Source organism: Pipra filicauda, unplaced genomic scaffold (assembly GCF_003945595.2).
Source record: "Pipra filicauda isolate LSUMZ 115617 unplaced genomic scaffold, ASM394559v2 scaffold34_size3990699_pilon, whole genome shotgun sequence".
Lineage (NCBI taxonomy): Eukaryota > Metazoa > Chordata > Aves > Passeriformes > Pipridae > Pipra > Pipra filicauda.
In genome coordinates this window covers 519622-534589 of record NW_024104476.1, presented here as the reverse complement: position 1 = coordinate 534589, position 14968 = coordinate 519622, and the positions used below count along the sequence as shown (strand labels likewise).

The 14968-nt window shown below is 41.7% G+C and overlaps 1 protein-coding gene across 1 annotated transcript in view; it reads left to right on the top strand.

The window, feature by feature from the left end:
- The first annotated feature begins 210 nt into the window (after window positions 1-210).
- ZFAT (zinc finger and AT-hook domain containing) overlaps window positions 211-14968 on the top strand; it is a 124816-nt gene continuing 110058 nt past the window's right edge. Inside the window, exons 1-2 of the mRNA XM_027711338.2 lie at window positions 211-330; window positions 11901-12075. The gene's annotated coding sequence lies outside the window, so the exon portion shown is untranslated. The remainder of the gene's footprint in view (window positions 331-11900; window positions 12076-14968) is intronic.

Below are 14968 nucleotides of genomic sequence, written 5' to 3'. Positions count from 1 at the left end.
CGCCCAGAGAAGAGGCGGCCCCGCCCCCTCCCTCCCTCCCTCCCTCCCTCCTGCCGGCGGCGCGTGCGCGCGCGCGCTCGGAGAGGTGGGGCCGGTGGGAGGGGCCGGGCGAGGGCGGGGATTGGTTACCATGGCGGTGACGTCAGAGGGTGCCGGGGACGGGCGGCGGAGACACGGGAAAGGTCAAACTAAAGGCGAGGGGAGCGAGCGGCGCGGCCGGAGCGGCCGGGAACGGCCGAGAATGACCGCGCCGGGAGCCTCCGCGGGACCTGCCGGCCGCGCGACGGCCGGGCCAGGCAGCCCCTCGGTCCCCGCCGCCTCCCCGCACAGGTACGGGGGGAGCGGCGCCCCCGGGGCCGCGCTGGCTCGGGGGGGCATCGGGCCGGGATGCAGGGAATGGGGAGCGCCCCTGGAGCCCCGGGGGCCTTGGGGGGGGATGCGCAGCCGGCTACCCCCGGCCGTGGGGGAGCTGGGAGGGGACTCCCCGTGCCCCGCACCCTCCCCGTCGCCCCCCAGTGCCGCGGGCCCTTCCCCCCGCACAGCCCCTCGGGCAGAGACCCCCTCCCCCGCGCTGTGACCCCGGTGACCCGCCAGCAGAAGTTGGGCTTTTATTTATTTATTTATTTATTTATTTTATTTTGTCGGCCTTAGGGAGCTCTGGCCCCCCGCCCCGGCCCCCAGCTTTGATAACTTGTCTCCCCGTTGACCGTCCCTTCCTCCCGCACTTTGCCCTTGCCCGGTGGTCTGTGGCAGGAGGGAGTAAAAACTATTCAAGGACTGGGTTTTGTTTCTCCAGGGAGAGAGCTGGGTCACAAACAAGGAAGGCTACTTCATAATATATATATGTATTTTTCTTTTTCCCCCCACAGCAGCCCAATGCTGGAGCAGGATTCTGTGACAGCACAGAACAAGGCCCTTGGGTGTGATTTTTTTTTTTTAAGAGATGCCTGGAGCAGAGCTGCTGTTAGCATGTAGAGTTTGAATGCCACAGGCAGTCTGTTGTCTCTTCCTGCTCAAAGAACAATTTAGAGGAGCAGCGATGACTCATTAATAGAAAGTATTAGTTGCACGAAGGCAAAACCAGGTGAAGTTTCTTACTTTACCACAGACTTACTCCATGACCTTGGATCAGCCTTCCAGCACCAGCCCTCTGTTTGCTTATGAATCGGGAATAGCAGTGCTTTCCAAGTCATACTGTGAATTAACACGCTAATGACTGTGAAATATTTATCTGCTGTAGTAATAATGGGTAGATAGTGATGTTATTTCTGCAATAGAAGCAGGGAGGCTCTAGCCAGGATGCAAGCATTTTGCTTGTAGAATTTTCCTGTAGTAGCCACCCTTGGATGGAAATAGGGGCTTGCTTAAAAAGACATTTAATATACCTGTGATACTGTGTGATTTACACTGTGGTTATCTTGAACTTCATATTTTTATGTAGCGTGTGCATTAATATGCTCTCAAAGAGCTGCCATTCCACACTGCAAATAGTTTATGGGTGTTTTTTTCCCTCCTGTTTGCCTAGAACAAACTGGTTTTAGGTGTCCTCTCCCACCGCTGAGGAAACCGTGTGAATTTCTAACGTGGCAGATTATCTCTCATAGTTGTCCTCTGTGACCTAAGTGGTGTCAGACTTGGTGTTTTGGTAAGGAACTGAAAGAGAGGCATTCTGATTTACTTGATACAGTGAAGAAAGTATTTCTGGCATTGGTTTGTAAGTTACTGTGGCACCTGGTTCTTGCCAGGGTTGGGGAGTTGGGTTAACTCAATGCTTTCTCAGGGTGCCTCTGTAGGTTCATTATACCTGTAATGAAAGACAAACTGAGTCGTTCAAGGACAGTATTTTCGTTAGGAACAGTGTTTTCCATCTCACCCTATAGGATGCTCTCTATGGAAAATCAAATACCTTAAGTATTCCATAGACAAAAACCTAAATACAGGAATCCTGAAACTCAAGGAGTTGCCTCTCATGGTTTGCACACTCCTCTGAAGTGGTGAGCAGCCACTGCAATAACTAATGAAAGCAGCCAAGCGCAGAGCTGGAAGTTGCTGCTGCAAATACTGATCTGAGTGAGCTAAGTTTTCTCTCTTTAGAGTTTTGCTTTATACTCATTTGTGCAGCTAGATTACTCGTCTTATTTTCTAATTTTTTTTTTAATCTATTGTAGAAGGATACACCAGGAGGAAGCACTGTTTGACTGATATCTTGGGGATTTTTTGAAAGTAATTTGATCTATTGTGTCTCACCTACTCAATTTAATACGACGCTTCCATAATCAGTTTTAACATTAAATAGGGGAGCTTTTATGTGTTGAGGAGGAGGTAAGCACAACACAGCTGAGTTTGATTTTTCTTATTCTTAAACCTGAAAGTTTCTCTGGTAAAATGGCAATTCATTGTTAATTCATAATATGTAGGTGCCCTGGAAAAATCAAATACCCAGTTTCATAGCTACCCTTAGGCATCTTTAATTTATGCAAGCAGAGCTCACTGAGTAACTACTGTAAGTCTCGTTGACCTTAGTAGGTTTGCAGAGGTCATATTTTAAAATGGGTAAGTTGTGCTTGAACTATTTTCTCAGTAAGTATTAGGAGCAAGTGTTTGTGTACGCAGTTACATGCTTTTTCCAGTTCTCCATTACATTTTCTGTTTTTCTTTAGATTCTTGCTCATCTTAAAGAAAACTTTCACTAGGAAGAAACACAGGTGTTTGAAAACAAGTTTCTTCTCAAGATCTGGGCAGAGCAGAACAGACTGTGAGGTTTTACAAACAGCTAGAAAGGCCAGTTTTAGGTTCATAGAAACTTGGCCAGCACAACCCAAATGTACGTGAGTGACATCAGCATTTTCCTGAGCCATTTACGCTGTTCACTTGTGCTGGTTCCCAGCAGTGCCTGTGTCTTATGTAAGCTTGCACTGTACATCCTGTCCTGCTGTTCTCATGCATGATAATTCACTGGCATTATCTTACTGGAGGTTTTGAGAGCTTCTTGTTGTCTCAAATGTCTACATGCAAATTTCCTGTGAGCACAGGGAAGAGATCTGTGCCAGGAGCACAGCACTGTCCTAGGAGACATCCTGGGAATAACTTGGAGTGAGACACAGCTTGTCCCCCTGCACCTTTTGGTAATGGATCTGTAACCATGTGAAGTCATGTGGCTGTGAGAGAGGTTTTAGTGGACTGAAGCCGTCATCTGTGTCATATGTAGATGGACCACTGATGCAGTTTTGATGGCTTGTGATAAAACAGCCATAATACCCAAAGAACTAAAGTTCCAATAGGAGCTTCAATAATATTAAGACTGGAAAATAAAGGCTTTTATTGTCCTGTCACTGCACACTTATTGTAACAAGGTCTTTGGGAGGCATTGTGTCTTCAGATACTGATCCTTTAAACTTGTCCTTGCAGTTAACATTTAGTCATGCATAATGAAAATACTGCCACTTGATGGGTGAAATGGAAACAAACCCTCCATTATAAGCTCTCAAAACCAAACATTCCTTCTGTTTTTCCTGCTTGCTAAATCTAACTGAAACTTGTTGGCGTGTTATCCTGCAGTAACACAACATGCATAATCTAATTCTAAGTAAATGGAGCACCTTCTTTGAACAATATCGAAAGTTTCATACTTTAGTCTCTTTTGTTAGTGCTGTAGCAGTGTGAGGGAGCCAAATTCCTGGTTACCTGTCTCAGTGTCAGCGTGGTTGTCCTTGTCTGACTCCATGGCTTGTTTGGAACAGCTGGAAAGTTTCTTTATGAACATTGATCTGGTGCAGTCACATGCAGAACTGTGAGATGTATAGCTCTGCAGGAACCATGTACAGAGGGAAGAAGGGTTGACCTGGAGGAGAAGCACACCTAGAAAGGAGTGCTCATGTGCCCTGTGGAAGTAATGAAATCTTTCCTGTGACTTTCCCCAAGTGATCTGTTCCACACTGCACGAAACAATTTCTCATTGTAGAGGAGAAACAAGAGGAGTGCAAGACTTGTCAAGGAGACTGGTTATCTGAAAAGGAACAGGTGCAGTGCTTAGGCACTGGAAAGCTAAACAGATCCCTTTAAGTGAGCTGTTCTTGCAAAGTTTAAGGACATTTATTGGCAAAACATCTAAGAGAAACTTGAATTTTTATTTTGAGAAGGAAATTGAATTATCACTGTTACTTTTATTGCCCAAATCTAGGAATGCATGGACTTTTTCTAGTGCTTTCATTACTTATGAAGGATATGCAAATCTGTTTTAAAACCATACACAGGAAAACGGGCAGCAATGCAATTGTGTGCATTTTAGAGACTTGTAGAAGCTGTAAGAATAAAACTCATAAAAACCCCCAAACTTCAAAAGCACCTGCATGTAGCACATTTGAGATTTTGTTACATTATATTTTATTGCATTGCAGATAGTTAGGTGAATTTAAAAGTCCACATGTGTGTTGTTGTGATTCAGTAGTTTTTTCAGTAGATGTAGGCAAATAAAATGTGGTCTGGATGCTTAAATCTGCTAAAATATTTATGAAAAAGTTGGCTCTTGGAAAAAGTTTCCCACAGGATGCAGTGGGTGTCAGGTCTAAAGGTCAGCAGCAGACAAAGTAAAGTGAAGGCTGTTTCGGGTTTATTTTTCCCAATTTTTTCTAAACAAATCTTGTGTAAAGAAGCACAGAATCTTTCTTTGTTACTTGCTAAACTTGCAAATACTAACACGCATTTGCCAGTTTGTTTGTACTCTAAGCTGTTTGTTGCAAACTTTTTTTTCTTTAGGAGAGGGGGAGGAAAAAACCTCAGTGCAGTTAATACATCCATGAACTCTTAGTACGGAAGTTCCTGGTGTAAATCAAAAAAGCCAGATGGAGTTTTAAGTGACTGTCATGTACAACTTGGGGAATGAACATTCCTGATACTAATAAAAGGGCCAGATTGGAACTACGTAATTAATCCCAGCGTCCTTTTCAACACATGATAAGCTTTGGCTACAACAGCCACAGAGTTAATGGAGACAACTGTCAAGTCCTATGAAGCGGTGTATTCTTTGCCTAAAATAAAAATACCTGTGTGCTTACTCCGTTACATATCTCCTGGTGATTACTGCTCAAACTGCAGTTTAAATGGGAAAAAAAGAGGCTGGTCTTGAATCTATTTCCTGTCTTAAATATGTATATAAATATATACATGTTTAATATGTATAATTTATCTGCATACATATTTCATGTATGAAAATATTTTTAAAGATAGGAAATAACTATATTGGGTTTTTATGAGCGTCACATGGCAAAACATCTTCTCCACTGGAGTTCATTTGAAATGTAATGCCTAGGGAGCCCCAGGAAACAATCTTGTAATTGAATTTATTCCCTCTATGTATCATTGACCTGAAGGAAGTGTGCAGAAAGGTGCTAAAAAAAAGAAAGGCTTATGAGGTGGCACAAAGTCTGTGTCAGAGACAGACAGGAGAAGGAGTGGGCAGATGGCAGTCAGTACAAGACACGTGAATAATCAGATTGAGAACAAGCTGAAAAGACTGTGAGTGAGTATGCTGGCTGCATGCTGCTGCATTTTTGGTTTAGTTAACACAATGAGGATTTTTTCTGTTGTGGTCTATGGAGTATGAAGCAGAGAGGTAAAAATCTTGTAGCTGGAAGCATATATAATGGTGAAGGCATACCTGCCATTGTCAGAGGGAACTTCTGGGATGAGAAAAAGGTCAGTGCTTTCAGAATTATCTGGACTGAAAAAACTTAGAAAAGCTTGTTCAGTTTATTATAGACTTCATCTGCAGGTTTATTCAGATCTACCTTTGGTATGCGTGACATGGAATAATATTAAAATTATCTGAAATATTACCACCTGAATCTGTGTAATGATAGATTTATTTTTTCTGAAGTGGTCTAGAAGGTAGCAAGATGTATTAGTGATAATTTGTTTACGTAACTTATTTTATCTAGTTTATTGGAAAACTTTTTGAGTGGCTGCCTGGCCTAAGTGTTCATTGCCTGGCTCAGTGGTCTTTTCCAGATTGCTTTTTGAAGGCACTGTAGAGTGTTGAAAGTAAAGAAGAGCTAAGGGATGGTTGTACTGGTGAATGATAGATCCCATTACACATAGCACAATGGGAAGGATTATGCCAAAAAATAAATCCAGAAATGCAAAAACCTTCTGCCCCACTGATTCTTACTTGAAAGAGTTATGCTATCAATTTGTAATAATAATAATAAGGTATACACATGGAAGAGAGTGTATTGAGATCCAGTTATCAGTGGTAACTGGGTCCTGTTTATATTTGTTTCAAAATGTTCCTGCTTTTTTCTTTTAGCGAGTTTCATGAGTTAAGGGAGCAATAAACTGGTCTAACTGGAGAATGCTCTACTTCCATATAAAGAGACATTGCTGTGTCTGAGCTGATATTTAGTGGGAAGAAGCACAACCCACTTTGCAGTTAAAAAATTTATTTAGTGCTCGTGACTTATCAGAAGTTACCCTTTAGTAGTATCAGTTTACTCCTTATATACTGTCTTCTTAGAATGTCTCAGTCTGAACAACAGCAGTAAAGAGTTCTAACAGCACAGGAAGGCTGAGGGAATTGGGTCTGTATTTCTGCAGAAGTGAAGGTTAGAAAGAGAAAGGAAAAAGATTAAAATATTCACCAGAAGTGCCCTAGATGAGATTGTTTCATGTCTGATGGCATGCTGAATCCTGTGGGAATGAGGAAGCTAAAAAGCTGTTTAGTTCTCATGTTTCACACTGAATCAACATGATGTTAGATATCAAAGTGGTATTAGTGGACATTTTGTGTAAAGAATATAGAAATAAAATAAGTTAGTCCAAACCAAATCTTCTGCTGTGTCAGAGCTATGTGGGGAATGAACGTTGGAGGCTTAACATGAATATAATAAATCAAACTGCCAGCTGAGCCTCAGAGGTCTTTATTCATGCACTTCATTGTTCTCTCTGCAGATACAGCATGGTTCAGCCAAACGCAGGGTTGTCATTCTGCAGATGTTCAAAGTGTTTCCCAATGTTCTGAAGACTGAGCTCGTGTCTCTGTGTTATCTTACACTGCTCAGTTCATCATTTGGAGTGGCCATGCACTGAGTTTTAGTTGTATTTTTACACACAGAAATCACAGCGTGAGTTCGCAGTTTTGGGTGAGTGGGGAGCTATGTTATGTACTGTTGATAAGTCCCAGAAAGGCTTCTGGAAAGTACTTTTACCTTCTGGAAAGTACTATTTCCCAAGGCTGATGCTTGGCAACAGAAGATGCCCTGTTGACCCTCTGCAGCTTGGCAGAAAATGCTCCTCATTGCGTGAGCTTCCAAAGCGTCTCTCCCAGGGTACGGACTGCTTGGGGCTGCTGGCACAGAGCAGGTTTTTTAACCTTCACCAAACTGTCTGCTTTCCCCATGTCCTCAGTACCAGGCAAACAGAATAGTAAAACAGAAGGCAGAGTTGTTTAGTAAGATAGAAGTAGGAAACAAAAGGGTAAAAGCAGAACAGATGGAAAATTGTGTTCTGGTTTAGGCAAGTGGTGACGCGTCCGGCTGTTTCGCTGCTGTTACTTAGAGTTCCTAAAGCATGTCTCTGCTGCTGGGCCTGGAGAGTCAGTACCCAGAGCAATAGTCCCTCATTAGTGTTAGCTTTAAGTAGTTAAAGTTGCTGTGAGTTTTCCATCACATCTTCCTTCCTTTTACATCATCCTTGCTAGCCCTCTGGCTGGAGTCATGAAAGCTGTGTGATGTCCATGGCTCTTCCTGGAGATGATCACCTTTGTGCTTAGAGAATGTTGCTTTTTCATTCTATCCATATTCATTCTGCTGACTGACTGGTCCATATGTGATATGCATCAGTATTTTAATAAACATTCTTGCAATGTGCTCACATGCTTAGTGCAATGTGTGTTTAACTCAGTGTTTTCTGAGAGTATCTTTAGTGTTTTATATGCGATATATTATTAGCCCTGCTAATAAACTTTAATGAAATGATCTGATTATATATGGTTCATGCTTATAAATAAATATTATTTCTCATCTTCCCTCCAATCTGCTTCTTTTGGAGTTGTGCTTATCTCAAATTATTGTTCAGTAAAGTTAATCAGTAAAACTTTAACCGAAGAGAAATCAATATTGCACTGAGCTTCAGAAGGATAAGTAAACACACTTTTTCCATTAGGTTAGGTTAAGATAAGAAATACTAGAGCAACTAATTTTTAATATTAGTTTGTCAGGTATGTACTTTATCCCAGTAAGACAAAGGCAGTGTTTTCAGGAATGTTTTCCTTGATGGGGTTATGTGAGCATAACCACTGGATCTCACTGTAGGTCAAGGACATCGTCGTTTTCACACAGCCCTTTGCCATGAGATAACTGAGCCGTCTGCTGACAGGATCAGGTACTTTCAGGTCACTGGAACATTGGGAATGTTCTGGTATCAGGGAGGCTAGTTTTTCTGCAGCCTGCCCCTCATCTGTTCTGAGTATATCAAGAGAGTATTTCAAGGGAACACCAAGGAAAGTTAAGGTGACTTCTAGGGCTTTATGAAGATTGATGTGCGTATCTCTAGCCTAACAATAAACATATTCAAACTTGACTCAGCTGTGACACAAGACAGATTCCTTAAGGAAATCTGTGATATTTTCTTCAACTACACATCTGCCTACTTTGACTCTTCATCTCTTCTGTTTTGTTTTTGTCTCAATTACTCTGTAACTTGCAAAAGACTTGCCACATCTGATTCAATGCTTTTAATACTATTAATTACAAAATAAATGTAGTAGTTGATATCCTCAGATATTGTGTGATTATGCATGATTGTCTGGGCTTGTGGTTTTCATTTGATTTCAGTTTGTACGATGCTTTGAGTTCAAAAGCCTAATTAAAATTTTATGATGAATTTTTCGCTTTGAATATGGTGACTAAATGACTTGTCTTGATAAACACACTAGTTAGATCAGGATCTGCTAAGCTGATCGTTCAGTTAAAATCAGGTTATGCCAAATATTAACTAGAGGCAGTAAAATCTTGTCAAAGTAAGATGAATCTGTGTACCTAAACATTCCTTGGTCCTAATAAGCTGATTGAAGCTGTGATTCTGTATGTTAATGTCAAGTTGTATTCTACAAGATCAGGGAGACGTTTGGTGGGTTTGTTGCCCTTTCTTACACAATACAAATTTCAGTGTGAAGTTCCTTGTTGTTGTAGTTAATGATATCTGACTTCTTGCTTATATATAAATTAAGAAACAAGATCTTTATTTACATAGCTTAAATTGCTGTTATGTGTAATAGTACTTTTAAATTCCTCCTGGGACTACCAGGCATCCCAATAAAATCAAACCTCTGTTGCAATTCTCAAAGACTGTTAATTATTAATTTATTTTTTTTTTTTGGTGGAAAGGGGAACGTGTTCCTAAGTTCCCTGCTTTAAATGAGAAGGTGAATACTAGTTTTCTGTCATTTTACTGGTAGGCTACAAATATATTTCTTAATAGTTTAGACCTTTTATAATGTGCTGTTAACTTGAACTATGTGGCTGTTTGCTTTAGTCATTTCTTCCCCCTCTGTAGAATCAAGTTTTCAGCTCTCTGGTTAGTCTTTGCGCAGATGAGACTTGCACATAATTGGAGTCTGAAGCACTATGGTGTGCAGACTGTTGATAACTCTGTGATGTTTCCTGTCTTTTAAACTACCACTTTAAATTGTAAAATATAATTAGACTGAGGAGTTCTACTTTTAAATAGTATTGTAGTTAAGCTGGAATTTGCAAGGTTAAATATTAGATTGCATTTGCATACAGAGCTTGACAAATATTGCCAACTATGATATTCTTGTTTATTGCGTTTAAGTGGAGCCTAAGGCAGGTGGCTGTAGCTTTGTGCAAGGCTTGAGTTTTGGTGCTTGTGTTTATTGTATACAAATGACTAGAAACCTATATTTGCAGCATTTCCTTAAGTGTGCCGTTGTCCCATTGTACAGGTTAACTTTTAGCAGTTTTCACAGAACATATTTGTTCTAGAAATGCTATTGCTGATGCTTTTTACTCTTTTTTTTACAAGTTAAATTTTAATTCTTCACATTGAAAGATTACAGACTGCGCATTAAATTGCTTTCCTTTAACTTAATTAATTCCTTAAAGGAATTCCTTGATGTTTTTACATTTCTGTTGAGCTAATATGGCCTCCACTGATCTCTTCTTGAGATGCTACAGTTAGAGAATCATAGATTATTTGGGTTGGAAGGTACCTTAAAGATCATCCAGTTCTAACCCCCCTGCCGTGGGCAGGGAACCTTACACTAGCCCAGGTTGCTCAGAGCCCCATCCAAGCTGGCCTTGAACCAACTGACTGAGAAATTTGCAGTTGGTCACTCATATAAAGAATAGAAGTAGTGAGTGTTTGTAAAAATTGCTTTAGTCACTGTCCAAACACCTTGGGAGTTTTCCTCAGTTACCTGTCCTAGTTTGTTTGGCTTTTAAAAAAGTAATTGAAACAAGTGGTAGCAGTTGTGGAAAGCTGAGTGATCTTTTCAGCTTTTCCAGCAGGTGAAGTAAGTCTTTAGGACTGTAGCATCCTTGCTCTTCAAACCTCTTTCAGGGAACATCTGGTTCATGAACTGAGTATGTCAGGATTCCTATGAAGAACCACATGTTTGCTTATTTTTTTATTTTTGTAAACACATTATTTTTTATGTGTAAGTATGGTGAAATTAGATAGGCAGCTTTTTAAATATTTTTTTAATTACAGTTTTAATTTTTTTTGGCTCACTTGTTTTGTTTGATGCCTGGTTTTAATGAGCTTTTATTTTGGGCTCTTGTAAAGTTCACTTTAAAGTCCTGATAAAATTCTTAACATAGAAACTCCAGACTTGATGATATTTTTGTGTGAGAGCTCCACTCTTGGGCTCAGCTTGCATCTCTCATGCAAATTCTGCAGAGCTGTACCCTTGACCTTGTGAAGTAACTAACTAAGTAACATGACCTTATGCTCACGTGTCAGTAGCTCTTTTGTCAGTCCCAGCCACCAGAGGAGGATGGAACCACATCCTTGGGTAGAGGTTTTCACAAGTATTCTTTGGGAATATTAGTATTCAGAAAAGTGTTATACTGGCAAGTTCTTCAGGAGAGGTTTTGCCCGACGTGCTTTAGATGTTTCTTACTACTCAGAAACCTTTTTGTTTATTCTCGTGTTCTTCTGATTTGCTGTGGCCTCTCCAAGGTCCAGGTGCTTTCAGGACTAACCTGTAGTGTACCACCTCCTGCCAGCTGGAGCATTGGTAACAGAGGAGACTTGGAGCTCCTTCTAGCATTTAGGAAAAGCGATTACTGTAGAAGTCCTGCTCAGCTGATTTCTGTGGAGGTGGAGTCTGCTGACTGTGTTTGGCACAGAGGTCTGTGGGAAGAGCTCCATGTTAACGTGCAGTGTTAACAAAGGAGGCTGAAGGACATTTTCAGACTTGCAGTGGGGGTGAACTTTGATGCAGGGAGTGAAAGGCAACTTTGCTGATTTTCTTCAAATGTCAGTTTGCTCTTGCAAGGCTGGGAAGTATTGAAGCTGCATCTAAATGGTTGCAAATATAATACTACCTTTAGGGAAGCATGGTTTTGCCAAATTCATTTTGTTGTTGTTTACTGTGACTTTGAGTTCTACATCTTGCTCACATTACTGTTCCCCACTCAACATGTTGATACCAGAGGTCTTAAGTATTTCTGTCTCTTTGGGGCGGGAGGAAGGTTCCTGTTGTGCTTAAACAATTCAGCTATATTGGTTTAACGCTATGTTGCCACCAAAACAGGCAGTCCAGCCCTATACAGTACCTTGCTGTCGGTGCTAAGGATTGTACTACTCTCCAGTGATTGAGATCAGCTGCCTGCTATAGCAGAAAACTCATCTTTTTTTTCTTTTTATTTCCCCTCCCCCAGGATTAGTTTGCAGCTAATACAGTGGTTGTCCAAGTAACTTGCATCATGAAGTCCAAAAATTCCTGCAGCAATAGAGGAAGGAGGAAGACAGAACAGGACTACTCTTCTGCCACAGTACTCTTACCATGTTCATTTAAACCATCGTGAAAATGCACCCATAGTCAGACTCAGTGGTGTGAGTATTCTTTTCATGTTTCTGTAATAGTCATTGTGCAACATCCTCTCTCATTAAGATAATTATAAAGCAACACCAAATAGCGCAAAATGATGTTCTTGTTGCGCAGTTGTTTTCTGTTTGAGGTATGACAAAGAAGTTTAGTTGTCGTGCATGTAGTTGTTATGTTCGTGCATTACTGTGTATTTTGCAGAGCTAATAAAAATTGCTTCAAGATTAACTTGAGGAGAACTGTTTGTTATTATCCCCAGAATGCCTGTCACTGTAGACTGGGTGCTGGTGTTCTTGGCTGCTGATCCTGCTGAACATGCAAGTCATGTTTTGGAAGAAACAGAATTGATACGTGTGCTTCTGGACTTTACTAATGGGTTTCGTTTAAGGATATTTAGACCTCAGGTAGGACTAGAGCCTATTCTGAAGTGAGATCTCATGCAATATGTGTAGTTTGAATATTCTTTTCAGCACAAACTCTTTGGTTTTTCAGACCTCCTCCTCTTGCAGTACACTACCCACTAATGTGGGCAGAGGTTTGGGGCTTTTTTTAGATGAATACTTCAGTTAACCAAAGGGTGTGAAAATCATCAGTCAATGCAAGGCAAAGAGTTCACTTTAGCTACTAATCTTCTTGATTAAATGGAGTACCTCTCATTGTTAGTTTGACAGCGTAAGATAATTCCAGGTTTGCTGGACCAGAAGGACTCAAAACTCACGACTTTATTGTCAGGTAATGATCTAGGTTTCCCTTTCACCAAGCTATTTCATCTGTTGCATTGAATTGTTGCTTAATCTGTGTTGTCCTAGGAGTAAGTGGTAGGAACCAGTCCTTCTAAGTTACTCCCAAACTGTTTGTTTACTGTAAATGGTTTAATTTTGATTATTACTGAAGCTCTGCATTTGTAGAGTGACAGAAAAACAGTTGAAGTCTTACTGTCCATCTTCTGTATTTAGTTCATCGTGATTTGAAAAGCTGTATTCACTACTGTGAGAAAACAAAAATGAGATTTGCTGGGGAAAAATAAAGACTGAAAATCTGTAGTCTGTCCCTAAATGTATGGCATCCTTGTGTATTGCTTCAGAGCGACGTTTTAAAGTTTTCATGTTCAAAATTATGTATTGTGGGAACATTCTGCTGCCTCTTTCAAATTTGAGGGAGTTTCTACAAGCAGGCTAAGTGAAAAGATCTTTCATATTGCCTGTTCTTTAATGTACTGGCATAAAATTACAATTTTGAAGAGATGTTTTTTCGGGAAGAACATTGCGTCATTTGCAAAGGTGACCATGAGATAGTTGTTTGGCAGCATATTTAAATTCAGTAGGCTTAGGTATGCGACTTCTATTTTCTGTGAAGTTTATTTTTTAAATATTTGGCATCAGCTGATCAAAATAGTTTTAACATTAATTATTTGTGATTTCAGAACTGTTGGAGATGCTGGCACTGTAGTCTATTGATAACATCTGGCTATTTATAGGAAAGTCTGTACTGATGTAATCTATGGATAATTCTTTTTCCAAAGACTTGTTGACTCCACCATGTCTGAGGACAATTATATCAACAAGGCTATAGTTACTGGAAGCATGTCACAGGAATTAATGAGATCATGGAGTTGCAAGTGTAATGGTCAGAAGAGACTCTTCCAGGTCTGGTACAAGCGTTTGTTGACAGCATGGACTGAACTAGCCCTCAGTGGGATAAGCCGTAGCTTTGAACCTATGAGGCCATGAAAACCCTCAAGAACAGCGAATCCACAACCTCTGTGGGAAACCTGTGCCTGGGCTTCACTACTCTCCTAGTGAAAAAATTTGTCATTGTGTCCCACCTGAATTTTCCATGCTGCCTCTTGTGGCCAGTGCTCTTCCTTATCCTGTCTGGCAGTGCTCAGTGTTTGTCTTTACAGTTCCTATCTTGGTGTAGCTGTAGAGAGCTCTTAGACGGTCCCAACCTTCTCTGTGCCAGAGAAAACAGGCCCATCTCCCTGTGGGTGGTGCCCTTGAGGCCCTTGACCATCTTGGTAGCCCAGGGCTGGACCCTCCTTGGTTCCTCAGCCTCCCACTGCAGTGGGGTCCTCACCTGAGCCCCAGGTGTGTGCAGAGTGGCCTTGCCAGTGTCAGGCAGGGCAGGGATCACATCCCTCAGGTTGGCTCCTGTTCCAGGCGATGTCTGCCCCGGCAGCTGGGCCCTTCCCAGCAGGGCTGTTCCTGCACCAGCTCTCCGCAGCCTGTGCTGATTTGTGTGGTCCTTGTGCCCTGGGTGCACAGCTTTGCAGTTTTCTGAACCTGCTGAGGTTTCTTTTGGCCCCATGCTCGGGTTTATCCTGGTCTGTGTGTGTTTGTGGAAGCGCTGGCATTGCCTGTGTCAGCGGCCTTTTCTGTGCTCCCCCCTCCACTTTGCCTGCCGGTTTGCTGAGGGTGCACTTTGCCTGATCTGCCTGGTTGCTGATGAGTGTTTGGAGGCCTGGCTTGGCCCCCAGAGCCAAGTTGCAGCTGGGCACTCAGCCCTTGGTTGCAGCCCTGTGAGCCAGAGATCTGGCCAGTTTTCCAGGTCAGCTTCCCTTCTGTTTGTTGAGCTTGTTGAGCTTGAGGCTCCTCGGCTCCCAGGTGAGACTGTGGTGGGAGACTGTCTTGAAATTTGTCCTAAAATCCAGATGTGTTCTGTGGGCCATTCGGTTTTCATCAGGGCCCCCCGTCTCTTCTCGTGAGGATAGTTGGGTACATTCTGCCTCTGATAAATCTTTGTTAACTCCTTAAGGTAATCAAAATAATTCTATCTGTATTTGTTCCATCTTCCTTCCAGAAGCTGATGGGACTCTCTACTTCTTGAGTTTCTCAGATATGAGTATGGTGGAAACCTCCTGTAAATGCCATGACACTTTTAGTAGATGATAGCTCTGTCAGG